Source organism: Beta vulgaris, chromosome 6 (genome assembly GCF_026745355.1).
Source record: "Beta vulgaris subsp. vulgaris cultivar EL10 chromosome 6, EL10.2, whole genome shotgun sequence".
Lineage (NCBI taxonomy): Eukaryota > Viridiplantae > Streptophyta > Magnoliopsida > Caryophyllales > Amaranthaceae > Beta > Beta vulgaris.
The window spans coordinates 34,165,832-34,185,760 of NC_079207.1; the positions used below are offsets into that span (position 1 = coordinate 34,165,832).

At 39.7% G+C, this 19,929-nt stretch overlaps 1 pseudogene; it reads right to left on the bottom strand.

Moving 5' to 3' along the window:
• Positions 1–956: 956 nt before the first annotated feature.
• The window catches only part of LOC125498868 (LEAF RUST 10 DISEASE-RESISTANCE LOCUS RECEPTOR-LIKE PROTEIN KINASE-like 2.5), a 29,081-nt pseudogene continuing 10,108 nt past the window's right edge, over positions 957–19,929 (bottom strand).

The following is a 19,929-nucleotide window of genomic DNA, read 5'->3' on the forward strand; positions in this document are numbered from 1 at the left end:
AGGAGTAGAGAGGAGGGAGTTAGGGTTTGAGGAGAGTGGTTAGGACGAAGAGAGGAGAGAGGAGAGAGGAAAGAGAATGGGGGGCTGCGTGTGAGGGAGGAGTAGAGAGAAGGGAGTTAGGGTTTGAGGAGAGTGACTGGGACAAAAAGAGGAGAGAGGGAAGAGAATGGGGATCGTGTGTGAGGGAGGAGTAGAGAGGAGAGAGTTAGGGTTAGAAGGCTTAGAAATGAGGTGGGTTAAGGATTAGGTTTAAGTGAATATGGGATTTGGGTTGTTTCTATTTCATGGGTTGTTTCATGGACCGCGCATATTTAAGTGAATATGGTATTAGGGCCGTGCAATTTTCGGGATGCGGTCCAACGAAGCGCATCAGATTTTTAAAAACCGCAGCGGTTTTTTATTCTGATGCGGTTTTTTGAGGACCGCATCAGATTTTTTGGTCAAATTTCCCTCCCATTTTTTTGGTTGCGTTTTGGATAAGTTTTTACAAAAACTGCATCTGTTACTAAGTGACATATAAGGTTTTTTCCACTAGTATATGTATTTATGTAATAATTTAAGATTCCCTAAAAAAATGTATTCATAGTTTATTTATAGTGGTACTTTAGTTATGATTTTAATTCAAACTTATTGATCATTAACTATTTAAAACTTATTGAAACTTATTGGACCTTATTCGACTTGATTGGACCTGATTATAACTTATTGCACTTGATTGGACCGAATTATAACTTATTGCACCTGATTGGAACTTATTGCACCTGATTGGAACTTATTGTTCTATTTGGACTTGATTGAAACTTGTCTGAACTGAACTGATTGGATCTGAAACTTAATTTATTAAGTTGAAAAGAAGACACCCTAGGAGGTTAAAAACCTTTATCATTAAGTCAAGTAACATTGGAAATTAAATATTGGAGACTTGTACTCCCTCCGTCCCAATTTATTTGCTATATTTTGCTATTTAGATGTGTCTCAATTTATTTGCTACATTTGCAAATATTTCCATATATAGTACATAGGTCCCACACTTTATTTACAAATTTGTCATCACTCCCTTCTTGATTTTGTAAATGTTTCCATATATAATACATAGGTCCCACAATTTACCTATTTGCTTTTTTGTTAATTCCATTTATGTCAATGGTCCCCACTCCCTCCTTGGTCTTTGTGAAATAGTGCTTGTAGCAAATAAATTGGGACGGAGGGAGTAATATATAATTAAATCTTACAAAGATAACCAACCTTATGATTTAATTAGTATAGGAGATCAAAACCTGTTCAATTTCCAGTAAACGACAAAGGTATTCCAGAAGAATTTAACAAGGATTTCAGAGGGGAAGAAAGTTGTGGCTTGGGCGGGACTTGTATCGACTCAAAGGGACCTTCCAGCATTTCTAAAACCTTGTTCATAGATGGTCGATTTGAGGGATATGATTGTATGCACCATAAGCTCACCAAAACCATCTTTCTTTGTAATTTTTTCACATCATCGTTCTTAATTTCTTCAAGCTCATTTTCCTGTCCAAACTCCAATTGACGGTATATCCAGTCGGGAAAATACAACTCACTGCTGTGGTGAACTTCAGCAACTACGTTATTTCGACCACATACCAGGTCTAGGAGCATCATTCCATAGCTATACACATCTGATTTGTGAGAAACACCGCCAAAATTTCTACAAAAAACTTCGGGAGCAATGTAACCAATTGTTCCTCTTGCTTCTGACATTGATACCAAACTATCCTTTGTAGGACACAGTCTAGCCAGGCCAAAGTCGGAAATCTTTGGCCGAAGTTCGTCGTCAAGAAGAATATTATGAGGCTTAATGTCAAAGTGTAAAATCCGTGTATTACAACCTTGATGTAGGTAGTCAAGTCCCTTCGCGATACCAACTGCAATACTAAACAATGTATCGGCTTATAACGACGGGCCACTTGCTGCACTATATATGAACTTTTCAAGTGATCCATTTGATAAGAACTCATAAACAAGAGCTTGTTTGTTACCTTCAACACAGAAGCCTAAGAGGGTGACAATATTGACATGGTTAGTTCTACCGATGCTTACAACCTCGTTGATGAAATCTGTTCCATTACCTTTTAGCGGCTTAAGTTTCTTTACAGCCACAAAACGGTTATCACGCAGTTTTCCTTTGTAAACGGCACCAAAGCCTCCTTCACCAAGTTTCTCTTTGAAATTATTGGTTATCCTCGTTATCTCTGCATATTTGTATCTTCTTGGTGCAAAAGATCCATAACTTTTTAGAAAAGCTTCCACATTCTGGTTTATTATCGTTCCTTTAGTCCTCGAAAATGTAAAATTTTCTACAATTTGCCTTCTTTTTGCATAAATGATGACAAAAGCAATCAAAATCACGACTCCTGCTGTTGACCCAACTGCAACTATGAGAAAGAGCAATTAAATTTCTGTTTTAACAACATAAACTGTGAAATTTCTGCCACTATTTATAGTTTTTTTTTTTTTGGAAGATAAGTGAGGTTTATAGCTCAATCCACAAAAACAACGTAAGCTAGCTAGATAAGCCAGCAACCACAGCTAAAGTTGGACATGCCCAACCATACAACTCATTAATCCATCTCCTATCATTATCTTTAACCTTATCACTTAAGATCTGAATGATTCTGTGCTTAACACTCATTTTGATAGTTTGAACAGCTTTACTAACTGTCATTACAACCTGATCCCAGTGGGCAGAATTCCTATTTCTCCATATTACATAAACAGTGGCTGCAAATGCAGCTAGCAGGACCATTTTCCTAGTCCTATTACCTTTATACCTATTCAGAGTCCATCTACAGTGCTGAATTAGGCTCCTTTGTATCCAAGTGATACCTAGCCATTGTAGGACTTCTGACAGGCACAATTCACTGGACTTACATTCAAACAGCAGATGCTTAATGGTTTCAGTGTGCTGTTGGCAAAGCACACATTGGTGATCAACACAAACATTCATTAACTTCAGCCTTTGCCTTGTTTTCAGTCTATCCTGAATAGCCAGCCACATAATCAGTCGATGTTTAGGTAAGGTATACCTATTGCAGACATATCTAGCCCACACTACTTGCCTGTTGCCTCTCATCAATAGCTGGTAGTATTGTTTAATGCTAAACTTTCCATTAATAAGCCATTGAACACCATTTGTCTTCTCATTCATCAGATTCTTTGCTTGACATACATACTTCCAAGCCCACCTGACATGACTAGGAGCTACATAACTAGCCCAATTTGACTCTTTAATATAAACCCCATGCACCCATTTCACCCATAGGTTATCTTGCTTTTGAGCCACACCCCAAGCAAGCTTGCTAAGAGCTACCATATTCCAAATACCTGTGTCTCTAAAGCCCAGACCACCATCTTTTTTATATCTGCACAGCTTGTTCCATGCTACAGCACCAGGTTTTGTATCATTATGGGTACCAGACCATAGGAAACATCTACAGATTGAGTTGATCTTTTTCAGGATGCTCTTAGGAATTATGAATAGCTGTCCCCAATAAGTGTGTATGCTCATGAGCACACTATTGACTAGCTGACACCTAGCTGCAAATGATAGATGTCTAGTTCCCCAAATCCTTATTCTGATCACCATCTTCTCAATTAAGGCTTGACAATCTTTAGTCTTCAATTTAGAAGTAGATATGGGAACTCCAAGGTAAGTAAAAGGCAGTTTACCAACTTTGAAGCCACTAACATCTGTCACTCTTTGAATATCCCTCTGAGTCATGCCAGTAGAGTATACCTCAGATTTGTGCTTGTTAACCTCTAGCCCTGAGGTGTGAGAGAAAAGCTGAAAGCCCTGTAATAACATGTATATGGATTTGAAATCACCATGGCAAAACATTAAGAGATCATCTACAAAGCAAAGATGCTTGAGATGTAGGCTTTTGCATTGAGAGTGAAATTTAAACCCTTCCATATCCTCCACATAAGATAGAACTTTGTCTAAGTAGTCCATACAAAGAGCAAAAAGCAATGGGGACATTGGGTCCCCTTGCCTGATACCTCTTTGAGCTTCAAAAAAAACCAGTTGGCACACCATTCAGCATAATAGAGAAGCTAGGAGTTCTAACACATACCATAATCATGTCAATGAACTTCCTAGGGAAACCCACTCCTTCTAGCATTTGCTGTATAAACTCCCAATTGACTGAATCATAGGCTTTCTTCAAATCTAACTTCATCATGCATCCAGCTCTATTCTTGCTTCTATTGTAGTTTTTAACCAAGTCTTGACAAATCAAGACATTATGGAGTATACTTCTTCCAGTAATAAAAGCTCCCTGGTTACTAGAAATGATCTCTGGAAGAATATTAATCAGTCTCTCACTGATAAGCTTAGTAATACACTTGTAAATCATAGAGCATTAGGCAATAAGGGGAAATTCACTAACATTTTCAGGCACTTTTACCTTTGGTATCAATGTTAAAGTTGTAACATTAATGACCTTCAGAAGCTTACCAGTCTTAAAGAAATCTAGTACAGCTTCACATACTTCATCACCAATCACCTCCCAACAGTGCTTGAAAAAGCAACTATTGAAACCATCAATCCCGGGGCCTTGTCATTAGGGATGCTAAACATCACCCTCTTGACATCCTCTTTTGTGAACTCAGCTAGCAGCATCCTGTTGTGATCTTCAGTCACCATTTTTCCTTTTTTCATGATAGTTTCCATTACAGCTTCCTTTTGCTCAACATTAGTAAATAAGCTTTTGTAAAAATTGACAAAAGCTTCCTCTACTTGCTCTTTTTTATTCAACCACCTGCCATTCATGTCATGTATAGCATGAATTCTATTATGTCTTCTCCTAGCTTTATAGCTTGGTAGAAGACTTTAGAATTTTCATCTCCACATTTTAACCAGCTCAATTTTGCTTGCTATTGCAGTTTAGTGTGCAACATCTTTTGAGCTTGTTTGTAACTACTCTGAGCCTCTTTTTCTGCAGTACTGAGACTAGTATCCCTAGGATTCTCATGCATGGCATCCTGAATTTCTACCAATCTAGCTTTAGTTTTACTAACAACTATCTCTGCATCATCCGATCCCTACTTTTTCATCCTTCTAAGAGCAAGTTTTATATTCTTCAATTTCTGCACTATTCTATACATAGCACAGCCAGAAATTTGAGTCTCCCATTCCTTTTTAACAATCATCAGCAAGGAATCATGTTGACACCAGTAATTACAGAACCTAAAAGGTTTCTTTAAGCTCATATCAGGATACACACAAACTAGCAAAGGAGTGTGATCATATTCACCCTCAGGAAGAATATGAACCTCAGCATTATCATAGCTATCCATCCATAACTGGTTAGCTAGCACCCTATCAATTCTTGAAAAAACTCTTTTATCTCCATCTTGCTTATTACACCAAGTGTAATATCTCCCTGTAGCTTTCACATCAGTAATTTGACACTCAGTAATACACTCCAGCATTGGTGTAAGCTCAGTTCTTCTACATGACTACCAAGCCTATCATCAGTATTACTTACAGCATTAACGTCACCTATTATAAGCCAAGCACCCACCACCCTTCTATTGATTTGTTTCAATCCAGACCATAGTTCACACCTGCTTTGTTGGTCATTAAAAACCATACACAAATGTGCACTCAAAACCAGTAGCCCCTGTCTTTGGTTGAACCCAGCAGTGGACAAACTGACTATTCACCACTTTAATGCCCACATTAAATGCATTAGGACACCACCCTATCATAATTCTACCATTCTCATGACAGTTCAAATGGTGAGTAAAGCACCACCCACTACAGACATTCATATACATACTCCCTAGCTTCTTCATTTTAACTCTAGTTTCTAGAAGGCCAAATAACTTAATGTTGTGAGACTCAATAAACCTTCTCACTTCATTTTGTTTATTTCTGTTATTTAGCCCTCTAACGTTCCAAGCCATGATGTTATCCATCATTGTTAGGGTTATCACCCCCTGCCCTTTATCAACCAGTGCTCCACCATACCATCATCCCCACTATTGCCTTCTACCACCATCATTCCCTGCCCTTTATCAACCAATTCATCCACCATACCATCATCCCCATTATTTCCTTCTACCATCATTACATCCTGCATCTCCCTACTTTCGTTTCTCCACATCATGCTTGACTCTTCCTCCTCATTTAGCACATGAAAAGAGTTATGGGTTGGGACACTTGTTTCTTTTTACCTCACACTCTTATTCCTCACCCCTATCTGCTGGAATCCATCTTTATCCTTCACTACTTCACCTTTCTTGACCCATATTTTCTTTCCTCCTTTATTCCTGCAAGCCTCCAGTTCATGCCCAAAGCCCTTGCACTGGGTACATTGAACGGGTCTCCATTCATATTCAACTTTTTATTCCATCCTATTCCCATGTTCATTACAGAAGCAAGCATCAGGCAGAGCATCATTTATCCCTACTTCCACCATAACTCTAGCAAAACTCAATTTCTCCTTCTCTTTTGTTGCTTGATCCATTTTAACAACAGTCCCCACCATACCAGCTATTTTAAACAAAATTCTCTCCCTCGGTATTTGAAAGGAAGCTGAGGGAGCTTGATCCAAATAGGCACAGTCGACACATTATCCTTATCCATAGACATATCTGGGTCCCAAAGCTTAGTGATCAATGGTTTTTTATCAAAAAACATGAATCCACTCGTCGTCACCTTAATACATGATTCCAGTGAATCAAATCTCACAATGAATAAGCCTTTGCCCACCATAGCTATTTTGTTAATTCCAAGTTTCCCCCATACTCTTCTAAAGTACCCATCCATCACTCACAATGGTGGATTTGCCCCCAATACAAAACACATAACAGTAGATGACCAAAACTCTACTTCCTCCTGTATGTCATCAGAATCAATTTTCGCAAGATTGAAAGAATTACTCACTTGGAGTTCCTGTCGCTCTACATCCTCTGCCCATGAAAGCCTTCTTGCAGCACCCAGCTCTTTTTCACTACTCTGAATAACATGAAGCCATTCCGATAATACCGACTGTTCTCCTAGCTTCTGACTAGATTCCATCACCGTTGTTACCGGAATATTCGCCCCTTCCTCTATCACTTCATTTTCAGCACCATTCGACTTTTCCGATATCGGGCTAGGCACATTTAGCACCGAAACACCAGTGACTTCATCAACACTCTTCGTTTTTCTAACCGGCGATGATGACGGACCGGACCCCTTATTCTTCCCTTTTCCTTTTTGGGCACTCTTCCTAGCTCGCCCTCTTGCCATGGCGTTAGTGTTAAGCTACACTGAAAGAGCAAAACCAATGGAACAGTGTTTCTAGAGATAAGGGAGAGTTTCTCTCTCTAGACCCATTTCACTGTAATTGGAGATAGCTATATTATTATATATGAACTCTAATATTATACTCACTATTTATAGTTATTATTACACGAATTCAACCATAAAAGATCATGAGCGATATATAGACGTTTTCCAGGACCCAAACTTTACCACTTATAGAAGCAATCACGCTTAACAAATATTGATTATGTACCATTGATTCATAGTAAGAAATAATTCATGTATCAATTAATTTTCAGGTTATGAAATCCATCTAAATAAGGTATAATGATATATACTATCAAGTACCAGCATAATTTATTTGATGATTTGGAATTCAAATTACATACCTAATCCACGATTTATTTTTGACACCCTTCCTGGAAGAAACAAACAATGGTTAGTTCTCGCAATAAGGAAAAATAAATGTACTATGAAATAATATTGCAGCAAAACTTGTCCACCTATAAATCTTTGGATTTCAATAGTTCCTTTATGATAACTTCAGGAGATGCGAGGAAAGCCCCTCTAACGCTCAAGTTAATATTGTGTCTAAGTAAGATTTAGAGAGAGAAAGAAGAGAGAGAAGAATATTAGTGTTTAGAATAAACGTATAATAGTACATATTAAGCTATTTATAAAAGTACTATTCCTGTAACATGGTGCGTAATCCTTTTACACATGTATGGGTTAGATGTTCCTGACATAAGGAATTATTCCCCTATTTTTTTCTTGTTAGATGATAGCCAACAAGACAATATTATTGAAATGATCTTACGGGTTGTTGATGATGTTTTCTTGGTCGCAACGTGATATGGTGTTCGCAGACACCATGATAGGTCCACTAACATACTTGGATTATATCCATACAAATAACCCCCCTAAAATCATTGGGGGTCTTGACTGCTAATGATGTAGCTTTCGACGCGAGCAGTGTTGTCGTACTTAATATATTGGGTGGTTAACCCGTTAGATATCACGTGTCACGTCACTTCAAGGAGTTCAAGAATTTCGAATAGTTAATCACTGCCTTTTCTGAAAATCTTGCCCACTTCATTTTTAGGGTTTTACGGTGCCTTAACACTTGGCAAAGATCTGAGAGGGAAGTTGAGGGGTTTTTAATCTTTGCTGTATATTCTGCGCTTATATAGGACAAACTGTTTTTTTTTTTTAATTACTTTTTCTCCCAACTTCTTCATCTTCTTTTTTTATTTTGGGTAATGTTATATGTAGTAATGTAGCCTTAAGGGCTACATATAAGCATTAAATACATGTCTTAAAATGGAAACAATTTATGAATTCATGACAAAATTTCACATCATTTGCGGTAATAAATGTTTGATTCAAATTTTTATTTCTATTTTGACCTTCTTATACATAGCCCTAAGGGCTATGTATATCATTTTCCTTTTATTTTTCTTTGGTTTTTGTGGTGAATTGACTCCATAACTGAACCTTTCTTTGCTCGAAACTTGGTCTTCCCTTAAAAGTTTCCTCTAAAAAGTTACTAAAAACTTGTTTTACTTTCCGAGGCATGTGGCTCTAGAATTTGTGTTTTTCTGCAATTTCTTTTCTGGGTATTTCGAGGGCTTGGACTTTGCTTTTCCGGTTATTTTTAGGTGAAAGCTTGCGTCTTTCTACGATCTTTTGTTCAGAGACTATTTTTCATACTTTTCCGGCAATTCCTAACTGACTTTTGGGCTGTTTCTCATTTTCCGATGACTATGAGTTATTTGCTTTTTTCGGCGAGCTTTCTTTGTGCCAAGTATGCCTCCATTTTTTCTTGTTTTCGCCTAAGTTTTTACTCTTTCATTTCCATGCATCATGTCAGATCGGTCTGATAGCCAAAACAATCCTACTGACGTGTTCATGATCGAGAGTGAACCCTCACTAGAGGAAAAAAAAAATAGGGCTGCGTTGGAAGGGCTGCATTTTTACAGAAAACCGCAGTCCTTTTAGTGAAGGGCTGTGTTTTTTAAAAAACGCAGCCCTATAAGCCATAAAGGGCTGCGTTTTTAAAAAACTGAAATCCCTACGTTGTCATCTTCTATAGTGTTAAATCCCACAATAAACACACCCCTACCCACCATAGCAATTTTATTAATCCCTAAAACACCCCAAATACATCGAAAATAACCCTCCATTACTGTTAAAGATGGATTAGCCCCCAACACATAGGAAACAACAATCGATGACCAATATTCAACCTCTTCTTGTATATCCTTAGAATAAATTATAACAACATTGAAAGGGATACTTACAGTATTTTGCAATTATTCTGATTCCATTGCCCACGACATTCTCCTCGCAGCGCTAACTTCCTTTGTGCTACTTTGGATGACATTAAGCCAATCTGATAGAATAGTTTTCTAGAGGTTGGCATGGGCCGGGCCGGGCCGACAAGATTTGGGCCCGGCCCGAACCCGCACAAGGCCTGACCCAGCACGTTGTCCGCTACATGGATTGCGGGCCTATCACGGTCAAGAAATTTTATGTTACGCCTGCATCGGCACGAGCCCGCGTGGGCCGGCCCGCTGGCCGAACGCTCTTTTTTCTTTTTTTTTGGCTAAAACTATCAAAAATATATAAAAAAAACAACACAAAACACGGGCCAGGCACGCAGGAGGCACGAGCCCAGACCGCGGGCCCATGAAATTTTTTTTAAAATTTCAAGCCCGGCCCGGCACGGCCTGCCATTTCCCCAAGCCCGCGGGCTGAGCCCGTGAACAGGCTCGGGACGTCCCATGCCTAGGGTTAGTTTTCTCCATTGATTGCTGAACACAGTCCTCCGTAGATGCCCCAGAATTACTTCAGTCACCTTATCCAACTTGATCTCCTCAATAATCGTCTTCTCCAATATAGGACTAGGCACATTTAAAACTGTAACCCCTGTAACTTCATAGACACTTTTTGTTTTCTTTACCGGCAATGAGGACGGTCCAGATGCTTTAGCGTTTCCCTTCCCCTTCTGAGCGCTTTTCTTAGCTCCCCTCCCCCTTGCCATGGCACCAACATAACTTGGGCAAATCGCCTTAGGCTACGCTGAGAGATACAGAAATTCTGACCACAAATTTGTGACCAATATATAATTGTTTTTGTTTCAGGATATTTTAGTATGTCTAGTTCCTCTTTGTTTATTGGAAGGGTAAGAAGCAAGGCACTATCTCACGCTCTTCCGCTAAAGCCGAATATTGGGCCATGGCGTTTTGTCGTGCTGAAATTAAATGGTTGCGATTTGCTCTTGCCTCCCTTGGGGTTTTTCACTTTTCTCCATTCCGTCTTTATTGTGATAACCAAGCCGCCTTTCATATTGCCGCTAACCCCATTTTTCATGAGTGGACCAATAAAGCATATTGACATTGCTTGTCATTTTATTCTAGAGTTGCTCGTATATTCGCACATCTTTGGAGTTGGCTGATTTGTTTACTAAAGCTCTTGGTGATGCACCTACATAGTTTTCTTCTTCATTGGGCAAGTTGGTCATTTGTAACCCTCACGCGCGAGGGGGACTATTGGGATTAGTTTCCAATATAATTTATGTAAGAATACGTTGAATGTGTTCGACGAAATGCGTAGAAATAGCTAATATGGAGGTTCGGCCAATCGGGTCAGGTAGAGCCTCCCGATCGGGCCTGAAACAAACGTCTCAGCGATGGTAGTTTTGTAGGGCACCCAATGGCGTCAGGCGTGATGGGGCGTGTCAACAAACAATGATCGGGCTCCTCAGTGAACAACGATCGGGTGTGGTCGCCCGATCGAGCCCGCGTCAGTCTGGGGTTTGGGAAAAAGTTCCCTCCTGATTGGGCGAATATCGCCCGACCCGATCGGTAGTGGCTCGTTTAATGCGGAAAAGCGTTTTTGACCCGGGGGTATAAATAGTTTATTAACCTAATTGTTTTAGACTACGAATTAAGTATAATTGTCTCTATCGTCTGGTTTTCCTCACATAATAAAATATTTTCTCTCGACCTGTGGACGTAGCCAAATTGGTGAACTACGTAAATCTGTTGTGTGTTTTTCATTGTTTTACATTCGATTATTTGTTTCTTTCTCACGTCCGTTATAAAAAATTGGTAGCAAGAGTTTTGTGTTCGATCTGTGTAAGAAAGATGTCTGGGATAATTGTGAAAATTGATAAATTTACTAGGAGAAATAGTTTCAATCTGTGGCAAATCAAGATGTGGGCTTTACTGAAGCAACACGGATTGTGGGCACCGTTGGCAAAGAAGTCAACGGATTCACTTACCGTTGAGATGGAAATTCTAGAGGAAAAGGCTTCAACAATTATGTTGTGTCTTTCAGACGACATAATTACTGAAGCCGAGGAGCAGGAAACCGCCGCCGGTCTCTGGTTGAAGTTAGAGAGTCTATACATGACGGAATCTCTAACCAGCAAGTTGGTCATGAAGCAACGTCTGTTCAGCCTTCGTATGTAGAAAGGTACGTCTCTGAGGGACCATCTAGATAAACTGAATATTATCTTATTAGATCTTCGTAATATTGATGTTAAAGTAAATGATTGAGTTGGTGCTTTAATTTTGTTAGTATTATTGCTTTATCGTATGAGAATTGTTTGGATTCTTTTATTGTTGGGAAAGATATTCTGTCATTATGAGAATAAAATATGTTCTTCATACTAGCAAGGTACGTCATCAGGCATCTGATTCTAGTACAAAAAATCAGGCATCGGGTTTAGTTTTTACTGGCGGTAAGGGACAAAGAAAATCTAGTAAAAAGAAAACCAACCATAAAAATCGAATTCTAAGGGCCCTAAAACTACTGATGTCTGTAATTACTGTAAGAAAAGGGCATTGGAAAAATGAATGTCGTAAAAAAAATAAGCAGCAGGAAAAGAATGAGGGTTATGTTGCTCTGGCAGATTCTGAAGGTAACTCTGAGGAAGACCTGACCCTAGTTGCTAATAACCAGTAACATTGTAGGGATGTGTAGGTTCTTGATTGTGGAGCATCATATCATATTGGTCCATGCAGGGAGTGGTTTTCGACTTATGAGCAGATAGATGGGGGCAATGTTTCTATGGCAACAGTGCTGCCTGCAAAGTAGTTAGAATAGGCTCCATCAGGTTGAGGACTTATGATGGTATATTATGCACCTTGAGCAGAGTTAGGCATGTTCCTCTGATGACAAAGAATCTGATATCTTCGAGTCTTCTTGATAGCAAGGATTTCAGTTTTCAAGGTGAAGGTGGTGTTATGAGTGTCTACAAAGGTATGAAGCTGGATATGAAAAGTATTAAAATGGTACCTTATATTTTATTCAAGGTTATACTATGACATGTTCTGCTGATGTTGCGTCATCTGAGATTCACAAGGAGGATATGACCAAGTTGTGGCATATGAGACTTGGACATATGGGTGAAAGGGGGATGCAAATTCTGTCAAAAATGGATCTTTTATGTGGGCACACAGTGCGGATCTAGAGTTATGCGAACATTGGTTTTTTAGGAAGCTTCATCGAAGTAAGTTTTCCAAAGGTTGTTCATACAACAAAGGGTACACTTGATTATATCCATTCTGACTGTTGGAGTCCTTCCCGAGTTGAATCTATTGGAGGTCACAAGTACTTTTTGTCGATGATAGATGATTATTCAAGAATGACTTGGGTAGTTATGATGAAGTATAAAAGTGAGGCTTTCAAGAATTTCAAGCAGTGGAAGGCTTTAGTGGTAAATCAAGCTGAAAGGAAGATCAAAAAGGTTGCGTACTGATACTGATCTGGAATTTTGTTGGTCTGAGTTTAATGAGTTCTGCAAAAATAAAGGGATTGCTCGCCATCATACTGTTAGGAATACGCCACAATAGAAACGGAGTAGCAGAACGCAGGAATCAGACATTGTTGGAGAGAGCGAGGTGCATGCTCTCTAATGCTGGGTTAGCTAGAAGACTTTGGGCAAAAGCTGTAAGTACAACTTGTTATTCGATCAATCGTGGACCTCACACAGGTTTTTGATTGTAAAACACCTTATGAGGTGTGGTCTGGTGAGGCTGCATGCAGATTATCCTTTGTTAAGAGTTTTTTGTTCTACTGTTTATTATCATGTAAGTGAGGGTAAATTAGAACCTAGAGCTAAGAAGGGTGTATTTGTGGGTTTTGGGAGTGGAGTTAAGGACTATATAATCTAGTCACCTTCGGAGAGTCGAGTTATACTCAGTAGAAGTGTAACATTTGATGAAAATTATATGCTTAACTCTCCTCTGAAGTCTGCTTAACTCTCCTCTGAAGTCTGCTTAACTCTCTTGTGAAGTCTACTATGGTGTTTGTTAGTAGCAATGTTGATAAACAGGTGGAGCTGCAAGTCACTCATGGTGAGAGTGAATCACAACACCAAGGTGGAGAAGATCAACATGGTACTACTGAATCTTCTAGTCATCAGTCAACCTCATCAGAAGCACATCGATCGAGCATAGAACTTGATAGAGCTAAAAGAGTTGGTGTGGGACCTCGAAGGAGGTATGGTTTTAAGGATATGGTTGCTTATGAACTGCAAGTTGCTGAAGAGGTAGAGGTGGACAATCATGATCCATCCACCTATAAAGAATTTGTTTCCGGTAGCGAGTTTGCTCAATGGCCCGCTGCAATGGGAGACGAGATGGAGTCTCTAGATAAGAATAAGACTTGGGAGCCAGTCAAACATCCTAAGGAGAGAAAGATTGTCACGTGCAAATGGATTTTCAAGAAGAAGGAAGGGACCTCGCCTTCTAAGAGAGCCAAGTATAAAGCTCGGGTTTTGGCAAGAGGGTTCACACAGAGGGAAGAAGTTGGTTATAATGAGATTTTGTCACCAATAGTCAGAAATACTTCAATCAGGGTGTTACTAGCAATAATAGTTGCACATCAGGATCTTGAACTTGAGCAATTAGATGTGAAAACAACTTTCCTACATGATGGGTTCCAAGTTCCTGAAAAAGAAGATTATGTTTGCAAGTTGAAGAATTCCTTATATGGACTAAAGTAGTCTCCTAGGCAGTGGTACAAACGGTTTGATATTTATATGATTAAGTTAGGCTACAACAAGAGTTTGTATGATTGTTGTGTGTATCACAACAAGCTGGATGATGGATCATTGATTTATCTGATTCTGTATGTAGATGATATGCTCATAGCACCCAGATCCTTCATCTCAAACTCGGCACTAAGAAGACCCTTGAACCTCTGAATTGCGAAAAAAGATTTTGGGGGTGGAGATTTATAGGGAAAGAGATGAGGGGAAGCTTTTCTTGTCATAGAAAGGTTACATTCAAAAGATTTTGTCAAGGTTTGGCATGTCAACAGCCAAACCTATAGATACTCCAAGTACGTCCAATAATCATTTGTCTGTTGCTTTTGCACCCAAGTTTGCTAAGGAGAAGGAGTACATGAGTCAAGTTCCTTAGGCTAGTGCAGTAGGGAGCTTCATGTATGCTATGGTTTGGGCTAAGCCGAATCTTGCACATGCAATTAGTGTTGTTAGTAGGTTCATGGGTGATCCTGGTAAGGAGCACTGACAAGCAGTCAAGAGGATTTTCTGTTACCTTAGAAGTACGTCTGATATTGGTCTTATTCATGGGAATGATACTCAATGTTTAGTAAGTGGTTATTCTCATTCTAATTATGTTGGAGATGTTGACGGTAGGAGGTCCATGACTAGTTATGTATTTACTCTTGGTGGCTCTGTTGTTAGTTAGAAGGCAACTTTGCAGGCTACATTCACTTTGTCTGCTACTGAAGTAGAGTAAATGGTGTTGACAGAAGCTACTAAAGAGGGTATATGGTTAAAAGGGCTAGTCGGTTATCTTGGTTTACATCACGATCAAGCTATTGTGCATTGTGATAGTTTGAGTGCAATATGCTTAGCCAAGGATCAAGTCCATCATAAGAGGACTATGCATATTGGTATGAGATATCATTTTCTGAGGAGTGAGACAAGGGTTAAGGTGGAGAAGGTAGGTACAACTGATAATCCTGCTGATATGTTAAACAAGCCGGTTCCACAAAGTAAGTTTCAACATTGTTTGAACTTACTCAATGTTCGTGATTGTTAGTTGCCCTCGTGGGGAAAGTCTAGGGTCCTTAGGGGCTAATCTGGCGTGGTTATCTTTTGGGACAAATCTGTTGTTACACTCTTCAGGAATTGCTCGAATTCATATGTTGTGCATTTATGGCAAGAACATTGGTACTTTTGTTACCATCAAAACATGTTATATCGTACAGTACTATTTCTAGCTTCCTCAGTGCAATTTTGCAACAAAAATACTTCACTGGAATTACCAGCAAACCTGAATCTTTTCTCATCTAAGGTAAAGTATATGAATAGGAGAAATGCAATTGAAAGTAGCATTAATGAAGGTGGTGTTGATAATACGCACTGATTGATCTCTATAAGAAATTTCCTCTATGGCATAAGTATCTTGAGAGTGAACCGTGATTGGCTGATTTGCTGTTACAACTTACAATTGACATGGAAGCCTCCGTAGCCACAGAACAATTTATGTTGGCCTTGAATATAAAAAGGGTAAGTAATGGAATTGTTATGACACACGTGAGAGATAAACAAATAATGAATGTAAAACAATGAAAAACAGACAACAGATTTACGTGATTCACCAATTTGGCTACGTCCATGGGCAAAGAGATAGAATATTTTATTATGTGAGGAAAACTTGATTACAGATAGAATTAGACTTTATTCGTCGTATAAATCAATTAGTTTAATAACCTATTTATACTCCCGTCAGAAAAACGCGTTTCCGAGTTAACCGGGCACCCGCCCGATCGGGTCGGGCGACATTCGCCCGATCAGGCGGTAATTACTAATCCTCAAATGCATTGCGGGCCCGGTCGGGCAAAACATGCCCTACCGTTGTTCGCTAAAGGCGCCCAACGGCATCGAGCGAACAACGATAACAGCTACCAACGAATTGTCTCGGGCCCGATCAGCGGTACTCCAAAACCACCTTTTGAAGCATTTCGTCGAACACATTCAAGGCACTTATTCTTACAAATCTCCAACTTGACTTGAATCCTCCCACAATAAACAAGAAAACAGATGCATTGATCACAACGCCCAAAATCTCCCTACAAACAGACTTGTCCCAAAAGACAACCAGAGCATAATATGTCCCTAAGACCCCAGAATTGCCCCAAGAGGGCAACTAACAATCCCTACAAAAATACTTCACTGGAATTACCAGCAAACCTGAATCTTTTCTCATCTAAGGTAAAGTATATGAATAGGAGAAATGCAATTGAAAGTAGCATTAATGAAGGTGGTGTTGATAATACGCACTGATTGATCTCTATAAGAAATTTCCTCTATGGCATAAGTATCTTGAGAGTGAACCGTGATTGGCTGATTTGCTGTTACAACTTACAATTGACATGGAAGCCTCCGTAGCCACAGAACAATTATGTTGGCCTTGAATATAAAAGGGTAAGTAATGGAATTGTTATGACACACGTGAGAGATAAACAAATAATGAATGTAAAACAATGAAAAACAGACAACAGATTTACGTGATTCACCAATTTGGCTACGTCCATGGGCAAAGAGATAGAATATTTATTATGTGAGGAAAACTTGATTACAGATAGAATTAGACTTTATTCGTCGTATAAATCAATTAGTTTAATAACCTATTTATACTCCCGTCAGAAAAACGCGTTTCCGAGTTAACCGGGCACCCGCCCGATCGGGTCGGGCGACATTCGCCCGATCAGGCGGTAATTACTAATCCTCAAATGCATTGCGGGCCCGGTCGGGCAAAACATGCCCTACCGTTGTTCGCTAAAGGCGCCCAACGGCATCGAGCGAACAACGATAACAGCTACCAACGAAATTGTCTCGGGCCCGATCAGCGGTACTCCAAAACCACCTTTTGAAGCATTTCGTCGAACACATTCAAGGCACTTATTCTTACAAATCTCCAACTTGACTTGAATCCTCCCACAATAAACAAGAAAACAGATGCATTGATCACAACGCCCAAAATCTCCCTACAAACAGACTTGTCCCAAAAGACAACCAGAGCATAATATGTCCCTAAGACCCCAGAATTGCCCCAAGAGGGCAACTAACAATCACAAACATTGAGTAAGTCCAAACAATGTTGAAACTTACTACTCTACAGAACCGCCTTGGTGAGCATATCAGCAGGATTATTAGCAGTTCCTACCTTCTTCACCTTAATCCTTCTCTCACTTCTCAGAAAATGATACTTGACATCAATGTGTTTATTCCTCTCATGATGGACTTGATCCTTGCCAAGCATATGCACTTAAGCTGTCACAATACACAGTTGCATGATCATGATGTAGACCCAAATCACTAACTAGCCCCTTTAACCAGATTTCCTCCTTAGCTGCTTCTGTCAAGGCCATATACTCTGCCTCAATAGTAGACAAAGTTACTGTAGACTGCAAAGTTGCTTTCCAACTTACCGTAGGACCACCAAGAGTGAACACATAACCAGTCATAAATCTCTTCCCATCCACATCTCCAGCACAATCAGAAAAAGAATATCCTACAACTAAACATGCCATATCACCTCCGTAAATGAGACCAACATCTGACGTACCTCTAGATATCGAAAGATCCTCTTGACTGCCTGCCAATGCTCCTTACTAGGATCACCATGAACCTATAACCACACTGCTGACTCATGTGCAAGATCCGCCTATGCAAACCATACATACATCAAGCTCCCTACTATACTAGCATAAGAACCACTCATGTACTCCTCTCCTCACAGACTTATGTGCAAATGCAACAGACAAGTGACTATCTGAAGCACTTGGAGTATCTATAGGTTTTGCTGTTGACATGCCAAACCTTGACAATATCTTCTCAATATAGCCTTTATGTGACAAGAAAAGCTTTCTTGAGCCTTCCCTATAAATTCCATCCCAAAATCTTCCTTGCTGCACCCAAATCCTTCATTCAAATTCAGCACTGAGAAGTTCCTTCAATCTGAACATTGACTTGTTCCTGGCAGCTATCAACATATCATCCACATATAGCACTAAGTAGATAAAGACCCATCTGTCAGCTTGTTTGATACACACAACAATCATATGAGCTCCTGTTGTAGCCTAGCTTCATCATATAGCTATCAAACTTCTTGTACCATTGCCTTGGAGACTGCTTTAGCCCATATAAGAGACTTCTTCAACTTGCAAACACTGTTTTCTTCCCGGAACCTGAAACCCATCTGGTTGAGCCATATTATACTTCCTCCTCCAACTCTCCATGTAAGAAAGCTGTTTTTACATCTAGCTGCTCAAGCTCAAAATCCTGATGTGCAACTACTGCTAGTAGCACCCTGATGGAAGTATGTCTGACTACAGGCGAAAAAATCTCATTATAGTCTACACCCTCCCTTTGTGTGAACCCTCTTGCAACCAGTCGAGCCTTATACTTGACCCCTTCTTCAGATGTTCCCCTCCTTTTTCTTGAAAACCCATTTACAAGTACAATTTTTCTCCCTGAAGGCTTAGGCACAAGCTCCCAAGTCTCGTTCTTATGAAGTGACTCCATCTCTTCCCCCATTGCAGCAAGCCAATGGGTAGACTCCGTACATGTAACTGCTTCCCTATAGGTTGATGGCTCATAGACATCCACCTCTTCAGCAACCTGCAGTGCATAAGCTAATATCTTCAAAATCATATATGTTTGGAGGTTTCTCAAAATTTGCCCTTACAGGACGCTCCCGAGCCAGGCTAGGCGCCTCTTCACTTGGTATTGAAGATGATGGTTCTTCAGAAACAATGTGTTGATAGTCATCACTCTCATCATGAGTGACTTGCTGCTCCACCTGCTTATCAGCACTACCACTATCTAACACAACAATGGACTCCACAGTAGGATTAAACATAGATTTTCCATCAAAGAGAACATTTCTACTAACTATAACACTACCCTTAGACGGAGACAAAATTCTATAGCCCTTTACTCCATCCCCATAACCCACAAACACTCCCTTTTTAGCCCTTCGTTCTAACTTACCCTCGTTTACATGATAGTAAACATTACAACCAAAAACTCGCATATCTGAGTAATCTACAAGCTTACCTGACCACATCTCATATGGTATTTTGAGATTGATCCCAGAGTGAGGTCCACGATTGATCAGATAACATGATGTACTGACGGCTTCTGCCCAAAACCTTCTAGTAATACCAGCATTAGAGGGCATGCACCGAGCTCTCTTTAGAAGTGTATGATTCATTCGTTCTGCTACACCATTCGGATGTGGTGTATTTCTGACAGTGTGATGTCTAGTAATCCCTTCATTCTTACAGAACTCTTCGAATTCAAACAGACAAAATTCCAAACCATTATTAGTTCGTAGCCTTTTGATCTTCTTTCCAGTTTGATTTGCCACCAATGCCTTCCACTGCATAATTCTTGAAAGTTTCACCTTTTAACTTCAGGACAATTAACCAAGTCATTCTTGAATAATCATCTATATATGAAAGAAGCAAAGTACATGTGACCTTCCAAAGACTCCACGCATGAAGGACCCCAACAATCAGAGTGGATATAATCCAGAGTACCTTTTGTTCTATAAATGCCCTTAGGAAACTTGCTACGATGTAGTTTCCCAAAA